The 8,557-nt window shown below is 39.0% G+C and overlaps 1 non-coding gene across 1 annotated transcript; it reads right to left on the bottom strand.

Moving 5' to 3' along the window:
* Positions 1–3,248: 3,248 nt before the first annotated feature.
* Positions 3,249–3,359, bottom strand: LOC112087919. The gene has a single exon (XR_002900325.1). It is a non-coding gene; the product is annotated as a small nucleolar RNA R71 (small nucleolar RNA).
* Positions 3,360–8,557: the final 5,198 nt, after the last annotated feature.

Below are 8,557 nucleotides of genomic sequence, written 5' to 3'. Positions count from 1 at the left end.
AGATCACTCTGCATCGCCTCTTGTTCGCATATCTTTGAAACTGATCCAAGTGTTTTTGTCTAACTTGATCTCCAAACCCTTTGAGCCACAGGTAGTATAGCCACGTTTTGATTGCTTGATTCCTCCATTCTCCATCTATTTTTCCCTGTGCTTTCTCAACAAAGACTTGAAACAAGAGATCATATGTGCAACAAGTATAATTCTTCAAGCTAGCAATCAACTTGTTGAATGATTCAGTGAAGGACCTCAAAACAAACGAAATTTCCCTAGTTCTAAGACTGGAAAACAAGTGTGCTATCTTAGAGAAACTATCAAAACTCATAAGCACAAATTCTCTAAAAGAATGATTAAGCTCACATGATTTATCAAGCATAAAACTTTTAGTTTCAAAGAGCTTATCATTCGCAAATCTTTTTCCAAAGTGAAACTCATCTTTAAAATCATCATATGAACTTGAAAACGTCTTGATGAGTTCATGATCTAGTAACTTGGCATCAGAAAAAGGAAGTAACATATACCTTGGAGTCACTGATTTAGCCACGAATTGTTGCTCTTCATACCTGTTTTGAATGACATAAAGATATGTCTTCTTAAGTGCTCCTGGTTCAACAGAAATCTCATGTTCAACTCCAAAGTTTGGTGGGAGTCCTCCTGGTTTCTTTTCTTCAAAATCCTGCAAAACAGAAGTCACTCTACTCAGCAGCACCGGTTCAGGATTAGTCAAACTCATCAGAGTTTCTCTATAAGCAAACATAGTTCTTTTAACCTCACCAGATCTCACAAGAGAATTAGTTTTCCTCACAGGTTTTCTCTCAAAGGCTTTTTCCTTGGTTTTTCTCAGACTCTATTTTTCTTTTGAGTGAAAAGTGTTAAGGGATTCACTCACAGTGTTTGCTCTTTATGTCTGCTCAAGTAACACCTGATCTTTATAGACTTCTTCTGATGTCATTGATAACACCGGAATTTTACCATTTTTATGGATCGTTTTAATATCTTATGCAGGTGTTTTAACTCTGTTTTCAATGGTTTTTATGTGATTTCTATGTTTTAGAGTTTTAAAACACTTTTCAGAAAACTTGGACTAAAGATGTGCAATTTGGAACAAATGAGCAATTTTGGATAAATGCAGACCGTTAGAAGTATGGTACTCGATGGAGACCTTCTCACCGTCTGATCATCCCCAAACGTTGAGAAAACATAGAGAGACAACCAGCTTTCTAATGCAATTGGTTTGGAGACAATCCAACGGTTAGATCTTCAGATATTCCCGATGCACTCAAGACAGAAAATGCAGTCTCGAAGGAGAGCATAGGCCGCGACCGCGGCCAGACCATGATTCCCCGCGGTCAGGACCACCGCGACCGCGGCCAGACAACGTTGACGTCCGAAAGTGACCTAATTCAAGCCCAAGTCCAGCCCACTACTCATTCTTCAAACCCTAGACGTTTCCAACGAATTAGAAGGCTATATATACTCGTTTTAGGTCATTCTAATGACCAAGCCGTGGAGAGAGAGCAGAGAAGAGCCGCATACCTCGGAGTTGCCGTCTTCGGGAGAAGAAGGAGTCGCCGAAGGAGCCACCATCGATCTCCATCTTCACCCTCGTTCTTCGTTCTTTACCTTTCTCTTATTTAATTTCCAGCAAACTACAATACTTCTGTGATGTTTTTTATACACTATGATTGAGTAATTCCCTTGTTGGGTTTTTAGGGATTATTCCAAGGAATTCATGGATTGATTTCTGGTTTGTTAGATTAGGGTTTATCTTTAGAGTTCTTCGTCTAAATCTGTGTTTCGTTTATGTGGCTTTGATCGATAATCTAGCTACTGCGATTAGGTTGATTTACTCACCGAAAGTGTTGTTGAACCGATTAACCCTATTTAGATGAACAAATTCTCTTAGACGGCGTGAGTCGATCTAAAGCGTTTTGTGAAATTATCAAACTAATTTGTCTAGAAACTTAGAGAACTGAATGGGAGTTTAGTAAATCTGAGTGAATTGATTTGTGATTAATACTACGTGAGTAGGTTAGTCTGAGTTTGATTTCAGGAACACATCTATAGAAAACTCTATGTTTAATTCTCTTGTTAGCTAGTCTATGATTTTCCGGCGAATTCCCTAACGCCCAACACCTTCTCATATTGATTTTATCTTACTGTTTACTAGTTTTTAAGTTTATTATTTGCTATTTTCGTCACTGTTCACAACCCCCAAACAAACACCCATATTTTCATCTTAGCTCAGTTATCATCTCAAGTAAACTCGTATTGCAGTTACTTGGTCTTCAGTGGATCGACCCCTAAGTATTACAACGTACATCTGTGCGCTTGCAGAAAACTAGGGTTAAAACCTGAGCACATCAAGTTTTTGGCGCCGTTGCCAGGGACCTTTAACGTTGCCTACGAGTTTCAGGTCAGAATCGAGTCTGAGGTACATTCTCTTGTTCATTTAAAAAAAAAAAAAAGCTTTTTATTATTTTATATAAAAATATATATACATATAGAAATTAATATAAAAAACGGAAAAATATAAATTTATATATATATAACAAAAAAATATATTTATTATTATATATATATATATATATATATATAAATCTATATATTATCTTTAAATATTTTTTTTTTTAAAAATTATATATATATATAAACTAAACAAAAAAAACAAAAAAAAACAAAAAAAGGAAAAAAAATATTTATATATATACATAAATTAAATAATTAATTCATTAAAAAAAATAAAAAAAAATTAAAACACACACACACACACACAAAAAATTAGAGATGGACGATAACAATAGACACTTGCAAGGGTTAGATAGACTTAGAGATAACCACCACGTCCAGCAAAACGTTGATGAGCACGTTAGGTTTCAAAACGCTCATCGCTTAACTCTAAGAGATTATAACACTCTGTATGCTTTCTATGAGAATCGTTCTCCCATTAGTCTACAACTCATCAACGTAGACTATGAGATAAGTCCGAAGCTCATAAAATTAGTCAAGCAGAACCGGTTCCATGGCAATGCATCGGAGAACCCTATGGATCATCTTGAAGATTTTGAAGAAATCTGCAGCACCAAGCAATCGATCGGAGTTCCTGCAGATTTCATAAAGTGCAAATTGTTTCCATTTTCTCTTTGTGATAAGGCACGTGCATGGTTTAAGTCTTTGTCTCCTGGTTCACTTGGATCATGGGACGAATGCAAGGCCACCTTCCTTAACCATTTCTACAACACCTGTTGATCAAACTTCTTTAGAGACAAGATTTTCAGGTTCCAACAAAAAGGAGGCGAACCTTTTCATGAAGCTTGCGATCGTTATAAAGGCTACATTAGAGAATGTCTTCACCACGGCTTTACAGAGACATGCGTCTTGAACACCTTCTACGAAGGTCTTGAATGGACATCTAAGGCGCCTCTAAATGTAGCAAGCGATGGAAACTTCATGACAAGGACTATAGAAGAAGCTTACATCTTGATTAATAATCTTGCTGCAAGCAGCAGAAACAATTGTCCTGATCAAGGAAGAATATCACGTTCTACTTCCCATGATCATAAGGAGATTGAAGAACTTAAAGCCATGGTGAAATTGTTTCTCCAGAACCAGCAGCGTTCTGTTAATGTCTGCGAAGCAGTTAATGCAGCTGAGATTAATCATCAACTTGGAGCACAAGATCACACCCATATGAATCTCCAATCTGCTCCAAAATCACCCCCAACCTCTCAAGACGACAAGCTCGAGCTTATGGTGCAACCACTTCTTATGAAGCTGCAAAGATTAGCAGACGATGTGGATATAACAGTGGACTGCTTATACACTGACCTTAATGGTAAATTTGAAGCTCTTTCCACTCATGTTGATAGCATGGACGTGCAGCTATCACAAACAATAGATGGTTCAAAAAGCACCGAAGCTATGGAGACACGAATCGCTGAGGTACATGAAGAAATCGCCCAAGACATCCGCAACCTTGAGCTTAAGTTAGACATCATGAATGATCACCTCAACAAGAACAATGAGGAGTCATTTCAGAAGTTCACTAACCTCTCAACTCATGTCAAGATGCTTGAGAAACAAATAGTACAAATTGGAGAAAGTGTGAAGAGACAAGATGGTCATCTTCCAGGAAAAACCGTAGACAATCCAATGTGGCGTTGCAATGTCATAAACACTGATGGTGAGAGAGAATTCACGCCTATTCCTAGCAATCAGGACACTGAAGTTGAATCTCCAGCATGTCCTGAAGAGTATGATGCAATAGGCAAAGTTCCACACCAAAGGAAGCTTCATAAGATAAACGATTCGGTGAAGTTTGTCTTCCCCTGCATAATTGAAGGTATGGAATTTTCTGACTCTCTATGTGACACAGGAGCGAATGTGAATGTGATGTCTGAAGAAATTGCAACCGAGCTGGGGATATGTGATATCAAACCTCCTCACGGTTCTGTTAAGTTTGGAGACAATTCAAGCACGATTCCATATGGTTTCGTAACGGATTTGATGGTGCAAGTAGGAGGGTGTCTTGTTCCTGTTGATTTTCACATTCTTGAGATGGAAAATGACTCTCCCAGGGCGTTAATATTTGGAAGTTCATTCCTTGCTACAGTGGGGGCAGTTGTTGATTATCCTAACCGAAGAGTTTGTTTTTTTAAAGTCAAAAAGAGAATCTTCTATCCTGCAGTCTGTAGTGGTGGAAGCTCTTACTGTATAACCATCTACAAGGAAGAGAAGTTGATTCTAGACCCTGGAGATAACAAGGGAAGGTGCCAACACGTTTCTATACAAGCCCCGTTAGTCGAGCCTAAGGGAGTTGTCGAGTTGAGAAAATCAAAGCACAAAGCAAGGAAGTCTAAGCGCAAATCCAAGAAATCTAAGGGCAAAGCTACCTCACCTGGTGCAAGCTCGACATCGACCTCTCAAGACCCTATTGGAGACGTGGAGAAAGATGGTAATGATAAAGTAATCACCCCAGAGACACGTCCAGCTCCGCCTCCAAAAGCAAAACCTTCCGAGCTTCCTTGGTTTATGCATATCGCGAATTACCTAGCAGCAGACGTCGAACCGCCACGATTCTTCGGCTACAACAAAAAGAAGTTCTTGCGTGATATAAAAAGGTACTTTTGGGATGAACCATATCTTTATAAGCAGTGTGCAGATAACTTGTTTCGCAGGTGCATCTCCGAAGAAGAAGTTCCAGAAATCCTTTTTCATTGTCACGGATCTAACTATGCTGAACACTTTGCTACTGATAAGACTGTAGCGAAGGTTTTACAAGCTGGTTATTGGTGGCCTACCATGTTCAAGGACGCCCATAAATTCGTATCTAAGTGTGATGCTTGCCAAAGACAAGGGAACATCAGCAAACGAAAAGAGATGCCACAAAACTTCATTCAAGAAGTCGAAGTTTTTGATGTTTGGGGAATCGACTTTATGGGTCCTTTTACTTCGTCTTTTGGAAACAAGTACATCCTTATTGCTGTTGACTATGTGTCTAAGTGGGTAGAAGCCATAGCCAGCCCCACAAATGATGCAAAAGTAGTAATGAAGATGTTCAAGTCGATCATATTTCCAAGATTTGGTGTTCCGCGACTCGTCATCAGTGATGGTGGTTCCCACTTCATCAACAAAGTGTTTGAGAATCTCTTGAAGAAAAATGGAGTGAAACATAAGGTAGCTACACCTTATCACCCACAGACGAGTGGCCAAGTGGAGGTATCAAACAGAGAACTCAAAAGAATTTTGGAAAAGACAATAGAACCGACAAGTAAAGATTGGTCAGCAAAGCTCGATGATGCTCTTTGGGCATATAGAACTGCGTTCAAAACCCCATTGGGCACTACACCTTTTCAACTTGTTTATGGTAAGGCTTGTCATCTTCCATGGGAGTTAGAGCTCAGGGCAGAATGGGCAATAAGAAAGCTGAATTACGATATCCAGACGGCAAATGAGTTAGACGAGATTCGCCATAACGCCTATGAGAATTCTAAGATCTATAAGGAGAAGACGAAGGAGTTTTATGACAGGAAAATAGTTCATAAGACGTTCTCACCTAATGACCAGGTTCTACTTTATAACTCACGTCTAAAATTGTTTCCCGGAAAGCTTAGATCTCGATGGTCTGGACCTTTCAAGATCAAAAAAGTTTTACCCTATGGTGCTGTGGTTCTATGGAACCGTCAAGGAGGCGATTTCACTGTCAATGGACAACGTCTTAAGCCATATCTTGTAGATATTCAAGAAGAAAAGGAGGATCCAATCTCCTTAGCAGATGCGCATAATGCCTAAAAGACGACCAAGTCAAGCTAACGACATAAAACAAGCGCTTAGTGGGAGGCAATCCACTCGGTATTTTACTTATTTCCCTTTGATCTTTATTTTCTATTTTGTTGCATTGTTTTTATTTCATTTAATTTCAGGTTTTTACAAAGAAGAACGAATAAATGACGAGAAGAAATCATAAACCAAAAACCGGCCATCACTCCGGCCCCGGTCAAACTTCGACCGACGGTGCAACCGCGACTCACTCTTCCGGCAAGGTAAGTACATCTAAACACTTCAAATTTCTACTTCCTTATCCATCCTTTCTTAGATTCCATCACAGTGTGAAATAAGTCTGGCGGAGGATGTTCATCCGTTACTAACGAAATTTGATTTGTTTTGAGTTTGTTTTGGACATAAAAACTATTCAAAAAGTTTTCAAACCAGGAACATAAATAAACAATACTATGATGATTTAGACCAGTGTGCTTCTACGCTATTTCCTCGTTTTTTGCTCTTTCTGTGATTTAGGCCTAGACTAGGCGGTAGCTAGAGTACTTACACTACGAACTCCTACTAGAGGACTTCTATTCATGGAGATTCTTTCTGACATGATATACTAGCTAATTTTATTTGAACTTAATCTTGAGTTAACTTTCTCATTAAAGCATTAGATCAGGGAAACGAATCATACATTCAGGACTCCTTTACCCTTTTACCACTCTTTGTTGATCCTGAATGGCTAGTTCACATTTAGCTAGTTCCCCACCGTAACCCAGCCTCTTTCAAACTACATGCACTCTTGTTTTTCATTGTCCTATATGCAGATATGTGCAAAAACGTCAGAGAGAAAGAGGATCAATGCGGTTTTCGGTCACTAAAGACAGAGACCTGCGATTTCATTGGAATGGTTCAACAAAAGGAGAAAACTCAGTTTTCCTTGGAAAAACTTCAAAATCTTGGTACAATTTCGTCCCTTAGACTCTCTCTCTATTAAAGGTTGTTTTCCCTTCGCAAAAAAAAAAAAAAAATCAAAAATAGATAAAAAGAAAAAAAATATAAGAAAGGAAATAAAATAAAACCTTAAGAGAGTCTAGGAGGATCGATTTTATACTTGAGGCAAGCTTGATTCGATTATTTGGAGTTTTGGAGTTCATCCATCTGATTCCTAAAAAAGATCTAAGTCTGGGGGGAGTAGCTGTTTACAACAATGGAGGAAGATTATGCCACAGCATTTGGCAAAGGAGAAGTGACTGAAAATCTGCGGTCATCAACAGATCCTTCTCTCTCTTGCGGTTTTGCATAATATCTTGCATCCTCTAGTTCTTCAGGTAACCCGAAACACTTAAACTCCACCACTTAAATAGCCTTTAATGTCAAACGCCGTCTACCCTGAATAATGCCTTTGATGAGAATTCACTACTATACTTAGTGAATGTAGAGAGCTAGTTGATTGGAAGTTAGATCTAAGTGTGTAGATTTTCGCATGACGGATCAACAGACTAGTTATGTTTGGATTTTGGTGAGAATTTTCTAGACTAGATCCAGATAGATGTTTTACGATAGGTTATGGTTTAGAAGGACGGTCACTGAGATATAGTTTAGTTCCTGCGGGTTTTTAAAGATTCTTTCCTAGCTTGATCTATGTTTTGTTTGAGGACAAACAAAGGTTTAAGTCTGGGGGAGTTGATAACACCGGATTTTTACCATTTTTATGGATCGTTTTAATATCTTATGCAGGTGTTTTAACTCTGTTTTCAATGGTTTTTAAGTGATTTCTATGTTTTAGAGTTTTAAAAGACTTTTCAGGAAACTTGGACTAAAGATGTGCAATTTGGAACAAATGAGCAATTTTGGATAAATGCAGCCCGTTAGAAGTATGGTACACGATGGAGGCCTTCTCACCGTCTGATCATCCCCAAACTTTGAGACAACATAGAGGAGACAACCTGCTTTCTAATGCAATTGGTTTCGAGACAATCCAACGGTTAGATCTTCAGATATTCCCGATGCACTCAAGACAGAAAATGCAGTCTCGAAGGAGAGTATAGGCCGCGACCGTGGCCAGACCATGATTCCCCGCGGTCAGGACCACCGCGACCGCGGCCAGACAACGTTGACGTCCGAAAGTGACCTAATTCAAGCCCAAGTCCAGCCCACTACTCATTCTTCAAACCCTAGACGTTTCCAACGAATTAGAAGGCTATATATACTCGTTTTAAGTCATTCTAATGACCAAGCCGTGGAGAGAGAGCAGAGAAGAGCCGCATACCTCGGAGTTGCCGTCTTCGGGAGA

The sequence above is a fragment of the Eutrema salsugineum genome, unplaced genomic scaffold (genome assembly GCF_000478725.1).
Source record: "Eutrema salsugineum unplaced genomic scaffold, Eutsalg1_0 scaffold_16, whole genome shotgun sequence".
NCBI lineage: Eukaryota > Viridiplantae > Streptophyta > Magnoliopsida > Brassicales > Brassicaceae > Eutrema > Eutrema salsugineum.
Note: the sequence above shows the minus strand (reverse complement) of the source record. Positions and strands in the feature narration are given on the sequence as shown.